Source organism: Palaemon carinicauda, chromosome 43 (assembly GCF_036898095.1).
Source record: "Palaemon carinicauda isolate YSFRI2023 chromosome 43, ASM3689809v2, whole genome shotgun sequence".
Classification (NCBI taxonomy): Eukaryota; Metazoa; Arthropoda; class Malacostraca; order Decapoda; family Palaemonidae; genus Palaemon; species Palaemon carinicauda.
Genome location: NC_090767.1, coordinates 10941886 through 10960546, shown reverse-complemented (window position 1 = coordinate 10960546; position 18661 = coordinate 10941886). Strand labels below are relative to the sequence as shown.

The window sequence follows — 18661 nt, the reverse complement described above, 5'->3', positions numbered from 1 at the left end:
TCTCGGTTCTTTCTCACTCCCTCAAGGTCATCTAGCGTTGACTTCTTTTTCTGTCCTCTGGGTCTTTGTTCTTCAAATTTACCTCCTATAATATTCTCTCTTCTCCAACTATTCTTAATACCTCTTCATTTGTCATGTGGTCTCTCCAACTTATTTTCAGCATTCTCCTCCATACCCACATTCCACGTTGCCTTTGCCAAATTCAAGGTTTTGCGAAGGACGCGTATTCATACATACATATACCAACGGCACTTCCCCCAATTTTGGGGGGTAGCCGACATCAACAAATGAAACAAACAAAAAAAGGGGACCTCTACTCTCTACGTTCCTCCCAGCCTAACAAGGGACTCAACCGAGTTCAGCTGGTACTGCTAGGGTGCCACAGCCCACCCTCCCCCGTTATCCACTACAGATGAAGCTTCATAATGCTGAATCCCCTACTGCTGCTACCTCCGCGGTCATCTAAGGCACCGGAGGAAGCAGCAGGGCCTACCGGAACTGCGTCACAATCGCTCGCCATTCATTCCTATTTCTAGCACGCTCTCTTGCCTCTCTCACATCTATCCTCCTATCACCCAGAGCTTTCCTCACTCCATCCATCCACCCAAACCTTGGCCTTCCTCTTGTAATAATTTTGTTTTTTTGTGAACATTACCAAAAACTTGGTGGACATGTGGGGCTATGACACAAGGACAAATCCATTAGATTTTGAATGAAATACATTGAAGTTCAAGTACGGAGTGAAGTTAAGAGAAAAATAAGACTCCTCGTTTATGTCAGTCATTACATTGTAAATAGATTCAGCTCTGTACTTGAAATAGAAGCTTAGTAATGTAAGTATATGTTTATGTATGAAAGCTGGTTATAAGGAGTTAATTGTGTATAGTATGTGTATATGGAACCTATAAGTTACTTTATAAGCGGAAAATCCTTCTGCTTTACATTTCTTCTATCTTGCTGTCCAAACTCATCTAACTTTTACTTCATAGTGTAAATAAAGGAGTTTTCTAACAGTTGAGCTTGGACGGTGGATGACACCAGAGGCCCCAGCACATGCATGTATGTTAACCCTTTTACCCCCAGGCTATTTGGAACTTTCCAACCCTTAACCCCCGGGAGTTATTTTTATTTCAAGCACATTTTGCAGTATATTTTTTTTTTTAAATTGCTCTAACAGCCTTAATTTTCGTCATAGAGAGGTCAGGTTGGTCTCATTCTCTTGGAAAATGCCTGAATTTTTTCAAAAAATTATTAAAAATATGAAAACAAAATTTTATAGCATTTTTTTGCAAGGACGTACCGGTACGTCCATGGGGGTAAAGGGATGAGTTTTGTGAAACGTACCAGTACGTCCTTTGGGGGTAAAAGGGGTAACGTTTTGTAGCTCAAGTGACATGAATAATTATAGAAAGGAACGGGAAATTACAATAAAAAAAAACTGAATAAACGTTCTATAGATCTACGCGAATGGACGTGAGTCATTGGATCGAGAGTCTCAACGTCAATGACCTTCGATGTCAGGATGCCAGAAAACTTCAAATCAATCAATTATTGGATCAAGAGAGAGAGAGAGAGAGAGAGAGAGAGAGTAGTTGCTACACGTCATACAAACAATCCCCCTTTAGTTGGAGTATGACGTCTGCAAAGCTAAAATGGCCTTTGTTCCGTAACCGAAATACAAACCACGCTATTTACAAAGGGTTATTACTTTTAGCGTAGCTGAAATGGCGAGCCATTAGAATTTAACGAGGGTGTATTACCCCCGCGCTAGTTAGCGGGGGGTAGGGGAGTGGTAGCTAGCTACCCCTCCTCCCCCTCACACACAGGTGAATACTCACTTTCACTTTTGGCTCGGACTGTGACAGACGTCTCTGTCTTGGTCCTCGCTTGGCAGCCATTGTCTGTTTTGTCTTTACTTAATCGCTTACTTTTCTTTTACTCAATATATATGTAAACATGTTTTCATGTTTGTATATATATTTGAGTATAGAAATAAGTAAGTTTCCTTTTCAGATGTGTGTGTGTAGTGTACGATATCTACGTGGAGGCCTCGGCAGTTAGGCCACCACAGCCTAATTTTATGGGTTGCGATCGAGTTTGACTTCGGTCTTTCTCTCTCTCTCTCTCTTGAGGTCGTTCACCCTTTTACTATGTTTTACTACGCCCTTGTAGCTTCCTTCCCGTGTGGGTGGGGTTGCTACGCCGTACATTTTGTCTCAATTAGTTTATGAATCTAATTGTAGTTGTTAATTTTTCAGCTTGTAGAACGATTCCTTTCGGGGTTTTCGTTTTTTCTTTAGTGTTCATTCATTTTTAAATTACATAATTACATAGTTACATAATTATAATTGTTATAATTCTGTTTTGGTTACAGCTCTCCTTCCGCGAGTGTAAGTGGTTGTGAGGGCACGTGCCTGTTGTGTATTTCTTGTTCCTTTTCCTCGGGATTCCTCTTCGGAGCCTTCCCGGGGGAATGAATGTGTACTAATATTATTTGTTTTATTTTTTTACAGTTACCGATCTAGTTCGTTTCTGTAATATAGCAACGGTGTGAGCTGTCTGGTTGAGTCCTGGGGATTCGGCTGTTGCTGCCTCCCCCCTTGTATTGTCGTCAGGGGCGTGTCTCCTTCTTCTGGTAGTACTCCCGTGTCGACGGACAGCTCTCCAGTTCATTTTAGAACAGTCAGGAGGCTTGCCTCCTTGGGCGGATAACTTTCCTTCCGAGGGAAGTTTTTTCCTGTCCAGGCTTGAGCTTTTCCTCTTTTGGGGGGTTCTTCTCTTGCCTTTTTTTTCGTGCGACTATGCTCTTGGTGCTGAGCGGTCGCACCTGCAGTTTCGCTCAAGGGGCTGGGCAACTGCAGGAGCTCCTCTTCGGAGGATTGCCCCTTTTAGGTCACTGGCTGACCAGTCTCTTCCACGAAGTGTTTCTCTTTCGTTCGCGAGAGAGTACACTCATAGAGACTCCTCTTCGGAGGTTTCTTCTGTTGCTGTTGCTGTTGGCCTCCCTCGCCTCGTCGTAAGGGCCTCTCATCTCCCTATAAGGGTGCTTGAGGCGCCTTTTTGAATCTCCGTTTGCAGCCTACAACTTCTTTTTCTCGATCTTCCGTCTTGGTGCAGATGGACAGCAGTCTAATCTCGTCTTCCGACGGGCAACGGTCTTCCCGACGGACAACGGTCTTCCCGACGGACAGCGGTCTTCCGACGGACATCAGTCTCCCGGCGGACAACGATCCCTTCGGGGCAAAGGGTTGCCCCCACGGGGGTTCTTCCCTTGCGTGTCAGGGTTTCCCTGCGCGCCCTTCTGCTCATCAGCGCTCTCCTGTTCGTCAGCGCTTTCAAGATGATCTTCCCTGCGGTTCCTGTTACGTGCCCTGTGCGCCCACGTTCGCCCTCGCGATCTAGAACTTCGGTTCAGGTCGGGGTCAAGGACTCTTCTTCTTTGCGCAGGCTTCCACGCGTAGCCTTCTGCTCGTCAGCGATCATCAGCTCGTCAGCGATCATCAGCTCGCCAGCGATCGTCAGCTCGTCAGCGATCATCAGCTCGCCAGCGATCTCCGGATCGCCCACGTGTGTTACAGCTGGCACGCCAACGTTCTCCAACACTTCTGAAGGAACATGGTTCGCCAGCTACTAGCTCAACTGCGGATGCTGATCGCCATCGCGCGACCCTCAACTGCGGATGCTGATCGCCATCGCGCGACCCTCAACTGCAGATGCTGATCGCCATCGCGCGACCCTCAACTGCGGATGCTGATCGCCATCGCGCGACCCTCAACTGCGGATGCTGATCGCCATCGCGCGACCCTCAACTGCGGATGCTGATCGCCATCGCGCGACCCTCAACTGCGGATGCTGATCGCCATCGCGCGACCCTCAACTACGGATGCTGATCGCCATCGCGCGACCCTCAACTGCGGATGCTGATCGTCATCGCACAACCCTGAACGATCGCCCTCATGCGGATGCTGATCACCATCGCACCCTTTCACGCGATCATTTACCTGCGCATGCTGCTCGCCATCGCACAACCCTGAACGATTGCCCGCTTACGCATGCTGCTCCTCATCGCACCACCCTGAACGATCGCCCTCCTGCAGATGCTGATCACCATCGCACCCTTTCACGCGATCATTCACCTGCGCATGCTGCTCGCCATCGCACAACCCTGAACGATTGCCCGCTTACGCATGCTGCTCCTCATCGCACCACCCTGAACGATCGCCCTCCTGCAGATGCTGATCACCATCGCACCCTTTCACGCGATCATTCACCTGCGCATGCTGCTCGCCATCGCACAACCCTGAACGATTGCCCGCTTACGCATGCTGCTCCTCATCGCACAACCCTGAACGATCGCCCTCTTGCGGATGCTGATCACCATCGCACCCTTTCACGCGATCATTCACCTGCGCATGCTGCTCGCCATCGCACAACCCTGCACGATTGCCCGCTTACGCATGCTGCTCCTCATCGCACAACCCTGAACGCTCGCCCTCTTGCGGATGCTGATCACCATCGCACCCTATCACGCGATCATTCACCTACACATGCTGCTCGCCATCGCTTACCGCCAGCGATCTTCTTCACCTACGCGGCAGCACGATCCCTCGCCGTCACGCCATCGCTTGCGTTCGTCGCCTCGAACACGTGTTCATTTACCTGCCCACCCTCACGCCCATTCGCCTGCGTGCCCGCGCGATCGCTCGCCTGCGCGCCCGCGCGATCGCTCGCCTGCGCGCCCGCGCGATCGCTCGCCTGCGCGCCCGCGCGACCGCTCGCCTGCGCGCCCGCGCGACCACTCGCCTGTGCGCCCGCGCGACCATTCGCCTTTGCGCGGCCGTTCGCCCTCGCGCGACCATAGTTCGCGGCGAATTCCACAGCCGGTGGTAGCAGCAGGGACGCGTGCTCCTAGGCGGCACTCGGGATCACCTCCATCCAAGCACAGGTTGGTAGTGCAGGACGAAGACAGGTCAGTACAGCATTCTTCCCACCTTCTTTTCAGGCAGGAACCGTCGTGTCCTCTCCAAAGGATCGCCCGATCCCTTTCACCTTAGCGAGGATTTCGGACTCTGTGTCCTTGGAGCAGCAGACATGGTTTGATCCGCTGGCACGGGCGTTAATGAGGGTTATGAAACCAGCACTCACCGGCCAGGGTAACAAACCAGCGGCTGTCTCTCCTACGCTGAAGAGAAAGAGAGGAGTGGACTTCGTGGTGACTTCCCCCAGGGCGAAGTTGGTTCCCAAGAGGTCGGTCTCGAGGGTCCCCTCTCCTGCACGAGTACTCTCTCCTTCTCCCGCCCTGGAAGGATTTTTGGCGGGGGGGCTTTCCGTTCAAGATTTCTCCATCGGACAAGGGGTGACTGCTTACCTCTTCCTCTGGGAGCTTACCAGGTTCTTTCCCTCCTCGGTTACGGCCCGAGGTTTGGTTCAAGGAAGCTACAGGAAGATCAAGGGTACTTTCCTCCTCTCGAGCTCAGGCACCTTGGCCTTTCGTCGTTAAGTATCTACTTGCGGACAAGCTCGATGTTATACCATCTGGACGCGCTGACTGAAGGCTTCCTTCGGGTGTCTCATCTGTGGAGGTCAACGACCTCAGACACCCTTCCATCCTTGAGAAGAGTTTTGTCTTTGCCCAAGGACAGAGACTTAGACATCTGCTGTGCGGAGTAAATCGACTTCTGGTTCCACTCCTCCAAGGCGCTTTCTTCCAGACTCTGCAGGGCTCCAGCTCCCTTTTCTTTCAACCACGTCGGCCTAAGTTATCGGCTACGACAACTGGGACAAGGTGTCCAATTGCAGTTTCCTCCTGTCAGGAACAGATGGCACGGGAGACTCCCCCGGGGGGGGCATAGTCCTAAAAGGAGTTCACGAACTCTAGGATTGCAGGTTTTTTCGCTGGGAGGATGCTTAAGGTTACTCATCCGAATGACAGCTTCCCGATGCCCATTCCCGCACAATCTCTGTGAGTAGCCAAGGATATCGCGCCTGCCGTCTCTGTCAGCGAATTCAGTGTCTCTGAACCTCTATGCCATAGCATCAGCAGAGTTGCCCGGTTGGGCAGAATGATCCATACCTTAGGCGAAGGTCTTCCTTAGGATCATCGACGGCTTCACCCCCGGCCCCCTCAGTCGATCCTTTCTTGTAAGGAAGGATCTGAGAGGGGATGTCCATAGTCGACCTCTCAGCCCTGATCAAGTTTGTCGAACAAACTTCGGCCAGCGTAGACCAGCAGAATCGATCAGACTGGTAACGAGGCGACAGGACTCCTTTAACCCTGGATCGGAAGGACGGGTACTTTCAGTTTCCATTCCATCCATCTTCCAGGGTGCTCGTCGAATTCAGCCTAAACTGCAAGTATTCCTGCTTATGATGCAGTGTGGCTATCCCGCCGTGGCATAGCAGGTTTGTTTCCCCAGAGAACTCTCCCTGCCTTCCTCTTGGCCGCTCAGGTGCAGACTTCCGCCTCCTCTGCTGTTTGGAGGGCTGGTCAACTCCGGTAGGCTCGGGTTTCGACCTTCTTCAGCGCCGGGAAAAGCTTCCGAATGCTGACCATGAGTGTGGGCTCATGGTATTTTGCTTGGAGCCTTCTCTTCCTCTGCCTCAACATCTGGAGTATCTGGCCATGATATTGAGTCAACCGCCTTACCACGTTGGAAACCCCGCTTCTCGTCCGTCCAGCGAGGTTAAGCAACGTTGGTACTTGGATGGGTGACCACCTGGGGACGCCAGATTCTGTTACCACATCCTCCGAGCCTTCCTTTCGGTTGACTGTGGCAAGACTGAGGAGAGTCGCAGTACCTGTTCTCAGTCAAGCAGAGTTTTCAGCCCTACCTTGGAACGTTTCCTAGTTCTTCTTTCCTCATTGACCCGTTTATAGTCCGAACGGTCGCCTCAGGATAAGTTCCATGTGGGGCGATCCAAGTTCCGGTGGCTTCAGGCAATGTTTAACCGGACTCCCTGGCCCTATGGGACCAGCGGAACTATTAAACCTGCAATGGGTGTTGACCTATGGAGCCTCTTGATGGTAGTGGATATTCTCGTCCTTTCCCCACATTCTTGATGCGGTTCTCGGACTCGTCAAAGGAAAGGGGGGGGGGGGGGGGCATGTTCCGGTCCAGGCCTATGGTCAAGACCTGAAGGATACCTCTCCATCATTCAGGCAGGCTTAAGGGCCTTAGTCTGGCCCCTCTTCAGATCCTACCGCTCCTGCCAAGTCGCCCCGTTGCGTGTCGACTTCATGCTAACCAGCAGGGGACGCATTTTCACACCTTCACATCTTGCAGTAGAGATACCGGGATGATTGAGATTCTCTCAATTCCACCATCGGCTCTCTCATTCCAGGCAGGGGAATGTTTCTCTCAGACTATCCGAGCAGAGCCTCATAGAGAGAGTGTACCTAGGGGTCTTTGACCTTGGGTAACCAGCAAGTGCTGGTCTGGGGGACCTGATCGCGACAGCTTGGAACCTCAAGCTTCCGCTAGTTTTCCCCCCAGTCTCAGACCCCGAGACTCTGGCAAGATGCATTCCGGTGATGGTGGGACAACTTCGACGCCTGCGTCTTCCCTCCTTTTTGTCTGCGGACAATGGGTCTCAACAAAACCAGGTTGTCTGTCAACCTTTCAATGGGAGAGCTCCACTGGGACTATGCGCAGAACGGTTTCTGGACCCTCTGCTTCCCCTGACGGAACTCCCGGGAGAGCTTCTCCCACGGCGCAGACTACTCAAGCAACCACACTGCGACATCTCTCCCGAACCGGGGCGTCGCTTCGGCTTCATGCCTGGAGACACTACGCTTCCTCCTCTAGAAGAGACAACCCGCTACAGTCGCGGTACGGAGGTCGCGTCATCTGCGATAGTCATCCACAGGGGTCTCCCAGGCAAAGTGAAGAGTCTAAGGTGGTTGGTGCCGTGGGAGATATACCTCTTCCCGTGAGGCCTCTTCTCCAGCAATAACGGTCTTATTGCCTTTCGGCGGGAGGAAACTCCTTTCCGCTCTTGGCAATGAAGCCTGTCGCTCAGCCTTTCCCTGACCTTCAGGCTTAAAGGAATAACTTTTTCCTGCCCGCTGGATCTATCCTCGCTCATGCGAAGCTACGATCGTCCCTGCCCTAGTCGGAGGAAGACCTCCAACTTGGAGCATGGCTCGGACTTTTAGTCCTTTAAGAGATCTTCTCAAGACCCTTTTACGACAGGCCTCGGATTGTATTCCGCCTTGGGTCTTCTGCTCACTCTGGCCACGGCCAGTGTGTAAGCAATCTTCTTGGTCTCTTACTACTCCCCCCCTTTCTAAGGAAGAGGGGAAGGCAACATTCAGGCTCGCTCCTGAGTTGTTGGCTAGACTCAGAATCTGAGGGTCCCGACCCTTCGGTCCGATTCATTCAAGATTTCGAGTCTCCATTCTGTGTCTGATGTCCCAAGACCTTCTCTTTCTTGCCAGTACAGGAATCGAGAGGTTAGCGCTGGGAACAGCTGCAGTTTGGCCTCAGTTGCAGCCGATTTGGGAACACAAGGAGGACATGGGGGGAGAGTCACCAGTATACCTCTTCAGCCCGGACTCAAGGACATTCATCTCGACCTGTCTTCAGACCCTCCCCCGTCACGTCGCCCTACAGCACGATGTTGGATACATCGCAACGTCCCTCGCCTTCGAGTAATACTACTCTGTGACGCAGGTGCTACAAGCTGGAGTCTGGAAGCGTCTGATGACCTTCGCAGCCCGCTTCCTGCAGGGCGTGACCCACAGGAGTCTCGATACGTTTTCTATCGCTCTGTGGTGGCTACACAACAGCTGGTCTAACCTCAGGCTCCTTTTTGGACAGGTAGCAGAAGGTTGAGGGCATTGTTATCAGGTTTTAGTCTGCATGAACGAAAGAAGTATGTCTGGCCCTTACTTCTTTCTTCATCATCCCCTCTACGGGGAAGCAGCATCCTGGTCTCTGCATAGCTGACCTCGAACCTCTGCAGGTAAACCATGCTTCCTTGTGTTCCGAGTATTGAGTCAATACTGTCGCGTCCCCCATACCCTGACGAGGTGGTATTGGGAACGTCCTAACCCAGAGTTCCTTCTGGAACTCCAGGTCAACTGCCTAAGACGGGTCACACTTCTTCCTTCACACACAAGCTTACGTAGGCCACATGGTTCCTTGCGGTGCAAGGAACTTGTGAGGTGCAGGGACTCCTTTTCTCGAGTGCGACTCACTCGGATTCTGAGTCCCCGGGTAAAGCCAAAGCCAGTATGGCTGGGGACTTTCCACCCTTCCTAAGGGATAAGTCACCCTTTGTAAATAGCGTGGTTTGTATTTCGGTTACGGAACAAATGACAAATTCGAAGATAATTTGTATTTTTCCTAACCATACAAACCTTAGCTATTTACACATATTTGCCCGCCAGCCCTGTCCCCCAAGACAAGTCCTACCTCTAAGTGAAAGTGAGTATTCACCTGTGTGTGAGGGGGAGGAGGGGTAGCTAGCTACCACTCCCCTACCCCCCGCTAACTAGCGCGGGGGTAATACACCCTCGTTAAATTCTAATGGCTCGCCATTTCAGCTACGCTAAAAGTAATAACCCTTTGTAAATAGCTAAGGTTTGTATGGTTAGGAAAAATACAAATTATCTTCGAATTTGTCATTTTAAGAATTTTAACAAGGTATACTAGTTGTTTAATAGGCAGAGCAAGCCTCACTTTGACTAAGGCTGTAGCTGCGTACACACATACACTGCAGCGTCTTTTGACTTTTTTTTATTCTCTCTTTTTAGAGTGATTGTGACCTGCAATATTCCCCCCATAATCAGACATGCTGCTTTGTCCTGTTATCTCTTTCGCCCCCAAAGGACGTACCGGTACGTTCTTGCAAAACACTGTTATTTATATGTTTTTGCATGTTTTTGATAACTTCCTGGGAAACTTCAGGCATTTTCCAAGAGAATGACACCAACCTGACCTCTCTATGACAAAAATTGAGGCTGTTAGAGCAATTTAAAAAAAATATAGAGCAAAACATGCTCGAAATTTAACCTTACCTTGGGGGTAAAAGGGTTAAGGAAGGCTGCCATTGTGGCAGGTATATGAGCAGACTGGAAGTGGACCCCATCATGTGGTTTTTGCAAGGGAGCATGACCGCGAGGAGTGTAGGGAGTGGCCTCCTTTGCCGTGGCTTTTTCAATATAGTCCGTACAGTAAAAGTGGCCACAGATCTGTGAACCATTCTCCCTGTGGTCAGAAAAAGGCTATAAGCGTCATTCTGCCGTTCAAGGAGCGCCTGAAGTTTTTTAGCCCCTGCTGAATCATTGGAAATGGTGGGAATACACAAAGATCCGTCGAAAGACTTTTGTCTTTTCGTTCGGTGATGTGGCAAACAAGTCTGTTTGTGCAAGCCCGCCACTTCTTATTCTCCTGACAAATCAAGGGATGCAGAGACCGTCCGTTTGGTAGAATATAAGTCTTTTTCAATTCCCCGGAAGGAACTGTGGAATCAAAGTGGCTCCTCTCAGGCCCGGCTGTGATAACTCGTCTGCTATCTGATACGGGGTAGCCAATTTTGTACTCCCCCTTTAGTTCCTGATTTAGGCTAGTGCTGTTGTATTGCTCGAAAACACCGACACTGTTGTCCTTACTACTAGATTTTCCTGGTTTTAAGGAGTCTTGGTATTGCAAGTAACTCCAGACAATTGATGTGTGTTTGTGTCTTCTGCCGGGCCATTTCCCCAAGAGAAGTAAATGGATGAGAGTTGCTCCCCACACATCCTGTGATGCATCTGTGAACAGGTATAGTTTTGGCATTTCTAACTCCAAAGACTCGCTGCTACTGTGATCGTGTGACCAAGTAAATCGGAGAAGTTAATTTACCGTTGGTGGCATAGAAGCAGTATCTAAATCAGTCGCCTTGTACGAATGCAACTCGAGATGAAATTGAAAAACCCTAATTTACAGATGTCCGAGAAGGACGTGGTTCCTAGGAGCTTCCCTAACGTTCACAGTGACGTGTCTTGAATCATCGTAGCAAAAAGGAAGGAAGGACTTCAATCCTCTTCTTCAAAGGAAAAACCTGAAAAGGAACTGTTGCGATTATCATTCCCAAATATATCTTACGAATGAGATACAGTAGGCGGAAATGACTCTGATTAGACTCGCAGCCGACCAAGCAACTTCGGTAAGAAATCTTTAATTCTCTTTAGTGAATTGCTTGAAATTAATCAATCATAGCACTTGTATTCCCATTAACTTTATCCAATTAGTGAAGGGGGTCATCATTCTGACGAGATACATCTTTCACCTATTGACCAAAGGTATTAACCTGAACGTAGAAAAATTGGCATGCGAAAATATGTATCCGAGAGGTTTGTCGAAAACATCCAGTCCTGTTTGATTGCTCCCAGAACTGTTGAGTGTGTTTCCATGGAAAACTATGCGAACAGTCTAAACTCGTTGAGTGCTAAGAAATCTAGATATCTGAGCTTTTGGAGACAAGAAACTTGTTTAAGAGCTCTTTTAAGTTTCACAGTTTTTAGTTGCAGTATTGGAAAGTTAACCTAGATACGGGAATGGTTTATTCGATAAAAGCAAGCTGGTGATCGGTAGTGTCAGGTAGCCTTCTTTAACCGCAACCAAGACCCATTGGACAGTATGTAGTCTTCCCCAAACGGGGAAGAAGTTAAGATGCTTTACCCCCTACCAGACTTTAGTTGAAAATGTAGGGAAGGTGGCTGAGAAGCTCCATCCGATGAGGCATCGGGAGAAGTAAGCGGCGAGGAGATGAAAGGCTTCCTATGTGACCTCTTGGACGCCTTCTTCTTCTTGGTGCCGAAGCGCACCCACTGCACCTCGTTCCAGGACTCGCACTCCGGACACATGGCTGTAGGAGAACATAAGCTGCCCCTACACGACGAACACAGAGGAGAAGGGTAGGAAAGGGTATAGAATGAACACAATGGGTCCACGTTGGGACCGCATGAGACACAAAGGGGTCGGGGACACAAAGGGTCGCACTGGGTAAGGAGAGAGCGTCGAGATGTTATCGCGACGCGACCAGAGAACTTACTGGAGATGGAGACCTGAGCAAGCATGCTCTCTGACCCGGGGTTAGCCTCAGGGCACGTATCACTCCACCTGAGGTTACCCCTCATAGAAAACGGGACTAGGGTAAACTACATAAAACTCTGGTCGGTTGGGAGGAGATCCCAGATACTCCTAAGATAGTAGTTTGAGGTAAGTACTGTTAGGAAAAATGCAAGTTACTTAAAATTTGTGATTTTCGATTTATGTTGGCAATCCTCTTGGAATGTTGACCTTGTTGGCTCATCTGAGCTTAGAGAAATCTCACCCACTGCTGGAGAGTTGGGTATGACTAGAAACCAATTGCAGGACATCATTTTGAGTTCTGTTCTCTTCTTGAGTTACTAGTTCAGTGTTAACTCCATCCAACACAGGTCCCAAAATACGAGTGAAATTGATTTTTAATTTTTGTGCCTGTGGAACCGAACCTACCACAGAAGTACATACAGTACCTGTTCTCTTCAGGGTCATAACTCTTTGACTATTCCATCTCGTACCGCTTTAATCTAGGTAGATAATCTGAAAATACATTGAAAATAATGACGACTTGCAAATTTCTCTTCTGTATAATAAAAAAAAAAAAAAAACCTTATTATAGAATCTAAAGGTAAGTAACTCAATTACAGTCTCTTATTTGATTACTTACAAATATCATCGCCAGTTAACCAACTTTCATAACCAGAGTATAGAGAATTTATTTTATTAGGCAGAATGATTGGATCAAGGTCGGCTACTAAACTGCCATCCAAGACGTGTTTAGGTAACCGATTTGTCTTGTACAATCTAGGACTGTTGAAGAGGCGCTAATTGTCAGCCTGAATCTCCAGTCTTTTTTTAATCCGAGATGACAATTCTTTAAATCTATCCATGATGGAGTTTGAGAGTTGCTGTCTGTAAACTATCCGTGACAGTTATTATTATTATTATTATTACTATTATTATTATTATTACTAGCCAAGCTACAACCCTAGTTGGAAAAGTAAGATGCTATAAGCCCAAGGGCTCCAACAGGGAAAAATAGCCCAGTGAGGAAAGGAAATAAGGAAATAAATAAATGATGAGAATAAATTAACAATAAATCATTCTAAAAACAGTAACAGCGTCAAAACAGATATGTCCTATATAAACTATTAACAACGTCAAAAACAGATATGTCATATGTAAACAATAAAAAGACTCATGACAGCCTGGTCAACATAAAAATATTTGCTCCAACTCTATTTTTGATACTCCTGAATTTACTTAGGGTACATAATTGAAAAGGCAATTTTTAAATATTTAACTTAGCCGGTGAATATATAATAGCTGCAACTCTGTTGCTCGACAGACAAAAACAGTAAAAACTCGCCAGCGATCGCTATACAGGTTGCGGGTGTGCCCACCAGCGCCAACTGTCGGCCAGATACCACTCTCGATGTAAACAAAGACTCAATTTCTTCTCTGTCGACGTGTCGACAAGACGTACTTTACTCGCTGTTGAACCTGGAGTTTTTTCACATCATATTTGGTGAAGTACTTTAAATTGGTTTGAGCTTTGGCAGTACAGGTGTTTTTTCTTCAAATAAATCCTTGAACTCTTTTTTGGATCGGATTAATTGTTGATGACTTAGATCGTTTTTTGGAATTTTCCCTTGACTAATTCAAAATGGCTGACCTTTCACAAGTTCCCAAGTTCAGAAAATGTAATGCTAGGGACTGTCATAGGCGTCTTCCAAAGGCTTCTCTCGACCCTCACACTGTTTGTTCCAATTGTCGGGGTAAAACCTGTCAATTGGAAGATCGGTGTGAGGAATGCGTGGGCCTTTCGGAATTCGATTTTATCGAATTTGAGAAATATACACGCAGACTTGAGAGAGATAGGGTAAGGAGAAGTTCTTCTAGGTCAGTAGATTTTTCCTCTCCACATGCCCCTGAACCTAATCCTTCCCCTGTAGTGGTTGTTCCTAACCCCCCTCCTAGCACTCAGGAACCGTCGATGCAAGACATGATGCGTGCTATCCATGCCTTGGGGAAGAGAGTTGAGGCCCTAGCAAGTGACCGAAATCAACTCATGGCGGACGTAAAGGAACTAAAGTGCCAAAGTGCCACGGCGGAAAGTGTTAAAGTGCCTAGTGTTTCTCAAAGTGTTGTGAACAGTGTTGCGCTTGAGGGTTCGTCTGTTCGTGCCTGTCGTCCTCCTAGTCCGGGACCTCTTGCAAGCTCCCAAGCCCAGGGGAGAAGCAATGTCGTACGACTCATGGGTTCGAGAGGCCTTGATCAGCGAACAGACGTTCCCTCTATGGTATCAGGCGTATCTCCCCAAGATCGCCCCTACCAACGTAAGACGAGAGAGCCCATTTTTACCTCGTCGTCCGAAGGTGTTTCTCGTAAGAAACCTTGGACCAAGGTCTCCAGACCTTTGAAACGTAAGTCGGTCCCTTCAGGACAAGTCCAACGTCCCGGTTGTAGCCACTGGGACAGTTCGGACCCGTTGCCGTCATCGGATGACTGCTCGCCGCCTAAGAGAGGCAAAGTTGTGCCGCCTCAGTCGCTCACCCCGTCTGTTGCCGCACCTGCTTCCGTAGACCCTAAATGGGTGTTACTGCAGGACATGCAGTCCAAGCTTGCGTCCTTGATGGAGGACTTCAATGCGGAGAAGGTTGCCGCAGAACCTTCTGGCCAACAACCATCCAAGCGGTCTGTTGTGCGTCCTGTTGACGTTGAGGTAGCTTTCTCGCGTCAACCAGTTGGGGTAGTACCTCCACCGATGCGACCCAGTGTGGGTTTCCAGCCGCACGTTGACGTTAGGCAACGCACGGAGGTGGATGTTGACGTTCAGGACGTTCATCAACCATCAGAGGTGACTTGTTTTGACGCGGTGCGTCAACCTCCGCAACCCGGTATGGTGTTGACTGCACACCCAGACGGTCTAAACAGTCTCGGGTGGACGCTGTGCGTCCTCGCGCACCTATGGTTGTTGACAGTTCCCAGACTGTTCAGCAGTTCCATGACGCTGCGTCCGGCTCCGTCACGCATGCACTAGTGCGACCGGACTCGGCGAGTCAAACGTTGCCCTCTCCTTTGCCGTTTTCTCATCAGTTATCGGATGAGGAACTGTCAGATGAGGACGTTGCTGAACCACAAGAGGATCAACCTTCAGAACTTGATGAGCCTAAGGCAGCTCAACCATCCTTGGACTTTAGAAAAGTCATGGCTGTGTTTAAGGAGTTGTTCCCTGACCACTTTGTTTCTGTGGCTCCTCGTTCGCCTCCGTCGGAGTTTGTATTAGGCGTTCCTGCTACCGTGCCTGCCTTTACTAAACTCGTTCTCTCTCCCTCATCCAAGAGAGCTTTGCGGCTGTTGGGCGATTGGTTAGAGACCAAGAAGAGTTTAGGGAAGACAGCATTTGCCTTCCCCCCATCTAAACTCTCATCTAGATCGAGCATCTGGTATGCCACGGGAGAAGTTCTCGGCTTGGGAGTTCCTGCCTCTGCCCAGGGCGACTTCTCAAGTCTTATAGACTCTCCCCGACGCCTTGCCATGAGACGCTCGAAGATTTGTTGGTCACCATCGGACCTGGACCACCTTCTTAAAGGTATATTTAGGGCGTTCGAAGTCTTTAACTTCCTAGACTGGTGTTTAGGAGCCCTGAGTAGGAAAATCTCTTCTGCTGATAAGGATGTTTCCTTACTCATTATGTCCTGTATGGACAAGGCCGTCCGTGATGGGTCCAACGAACTTGCCGCTTCATTCACGTCCGGAGTCCTGAAGAAACGAGAGTCTCTATGTTCTTTCCTGTCTGCTGGAGTGACGCCATGCCAAAGATCTGAGCTACTCTTTGCGCCCTTGTCCAAGTGCCTGTTTCCTGAAGTCTTGGTTAAGGAAATTGCCTTGTCTTTAGTACAGAAGGACACCCACGATCTAGTTGCGTCCTCGGCTTGCAAAGCTCCCCCTTTGCCTACATTGTCTGCTAGACCGAGGATAGACACTCCAGCGTCTCGGTTTATCCCGCCCTTTCGTGGCAGAGCCTCCAGCAGGGGAGGTGCTCGTGCCGAAGGGAAGCGAGGGAAGAGGAAAGGATCCAAGTCCTCTAAGGGCAGAGTCTGACTGCCCGCAACTTCAGACAGCAGTAGGAGCCAGACTCAAAAACTTCTGGCAATCCTGGGAGAAGAGAGGCGCAGATCAACAATCTGTGAGGTTGCTCAGAGAGGGGTACAAAATCCCTTTTGTACGCAAACCCCCTCTAGCGACGTCCCCCATCGATCTCTCTCCCAGGTACAGAGAGGAAGAAAAGAGACAAGCCCTGAAACTGGAAGTGTCTCTTTTGCTAGAGAAGGGAGCGGTGGTCAAAGTCTCGGACCTTCAATCACCGGGGTTTTACAACCGTCTCTTCCTAGTATCAAAGAAGACAGGAGGTTGGAGACCGGTGCTAGACGTCAGTGCTCTGAATGTCTTTGTCACAAAGACGAAGTTTTCCATGGAGACCACAAAGTCAGTCTTAGCAGCGGTCAGAAAGGAAGACTGGATGGTCTCTCTAGACCTAAGGGACGCCTACTTCCACATCCCCATTCACTCAGACTCCCAACCCTTTCTGAGATTCGTCTTCGAAGATGTGGTTTACCAGTTTCGGGCCCTGTGCTTTGGCCTAAGCACAGCTCCTCTCGTGTTTACGAGGCTGATGAGGAATGTGGCGAAATTCCTCCACTTATCGGACATCCGAGCCTCCCTTTATTTGGACGACTGGCTTCTCAGAGCCTCTTCCAGTCGTCGCTGTCTGAAGGATCTCAATTGGACTCTAGATCTGACCAAGGAATTGGGACTCCTAGTCAATTTGGAAAAGTCGCAGCTGGTCCCATCCCAAACTATTCTGTATTTAGGGATGGAGATTCACAGTCAAGCTTTTCGGGCTTTTCCGTCGGCCCCCAGAATAGATCAAGCCCTGCTCTCCATCCAGAAGATGCTGAAGAAAGAACGCTGCTCAGTCAGGCTGTGGATGAGTCTGGTAGGGACGCTGTCATCCCTGGAGCAATTTGTATCATTAGGAAGACTACACCTCCGTCCTCTTCAATTCCATCTGGCTTTTCACTGAAAAAAGAACAAGACGCTAGAGGCGGTCTCGATCCCGATTTCCGAAAAGATAAAGTCTTGTCTGACTTGGTGGAAGGACAATATCAGCCTAAGAGAGGGTCTTCCCCTGGCAGTTCAGATACCCAACCACGTTCTCTTCTCGGACGCATCGGACTTGGGCTGGGGCGCGACGCTGGACGGTCGGGAATGCTCAGGTCTGTGGAACTCGAGTCAGAGGAGCATGCATATCAACTGCAAGGAGCTTTTGGCGGTTCATCTGGCCTTGAGAAGCTTCGAGTATCTCCTTCGAGGCAAAGTGGTGGAAGTAAACTCGGACAACACCACGGCCTTGGCGTACATCTCCAAACAGGGAGGTACCCACTCACTGATGTTGTACGAGATCGCAAGGGACCTGCTCATCTGGTCAAAAGATCGAGGCATCTCCCTAGTAACGAGGTTCATCCAGGGCGACTTGAACGTTCTAGCAGATTGTCTCAGTCGGAAAGGTCAAGTAATTCCAACCGAATGGACCCTCCACAAGGATGTGTGCAAGAGACTTTGGGCGACTTGGGGTCAACCCACCATAGATCTCTTTGCAACCTCGCTGACCAAGAGGCTTCCAATCTATTGCTCTCCAGTCCCGGACCCAGCAGCAATACATATAGATGCCTTCCTCCTAGATTGGTCACATCTGGATCTTTACGCATTCCCACCATTCAAGATTGTCAACAAGGTACTGCAGAAGTTCGCCTCTCACGAAGGGACAAGGTTGACGTTAGTTGCTCCCCTCTGGCCCGCGAGAGAATGGTTCACCGAGGTACTTCGATGGTTAGTAGACGTTCCCTGAAGTCTTCCTCTAAGAGTAGACCTTCTACGTCAGCCACACGTAAAGAAGGTACACCAAAGCCTCCACGCTCTTCGTCTGACTGCCTTCAGACTATCGAAAGACTCTCGAGAGCTAGAGGCTTTTCGAAGGAAGCAGCCAGTGCGATTGCTAGAGCAAGGAGAGCGTCTACCATTAGAGTCTACCAATCGAAGTGGGAAGTCTTCCGAGACTGGTGCAAGTCAGTTTCTGTATCCTCGACCAGTACCTCTGTAGCCCAAATAGCTGATTTTCTCTTATACCTGAGAAAAGGACGATCCCTTTCAGCTCCCACTATCAAGGGCTACAGAAGCATGTTGGCATCGGTCTTCCGGCATAGAGGCTTAGATCTTTCCAACAATAAAGATCTGCAAGACCTCCTTAAGTCTTTCGAGACCACTAAGGAGCGTCGTTTGGCTACTCCTGGGTGGAATTTAGACGTGGTCCTAAGATTCCTCATGTCAGACAGGTTTGAGCCTTTACAGTCAGCCTCCCTGAAAGATCTCACTCTTAAGACTCTTTTCCTGGTATGCTTAGCCTCGGCTAAAAGAGTCAGTGAGATTCATGCCTTCAGCAAGAACATCGGATTTTCGTCAGAAAAAGCTACTTGTCTCAACTTGGTTTTCTAGCCAAAAATTAGCTACCTTCTCGTCCTTGGCCTAAATCTTTCGATATTCCCAGCTTATCGGAGATCGTAGGC

At 49.2% G+C, this 18661-nt stretch overlaps 1 protein-coding gene across 1 annotated transcript in view; it reads left to right on the top strand.

The window, feature by feature from the left end:
- The window catches only part of LOC137633716 (dynactin subunit 4-like), a 49516-nt gene that overhangs the window by 10786 nt on the left and 20069 nt on the right, over positions 1–18661 (top strand). The gene's annotated exons all lie outside the window — the stretch shown is intronic.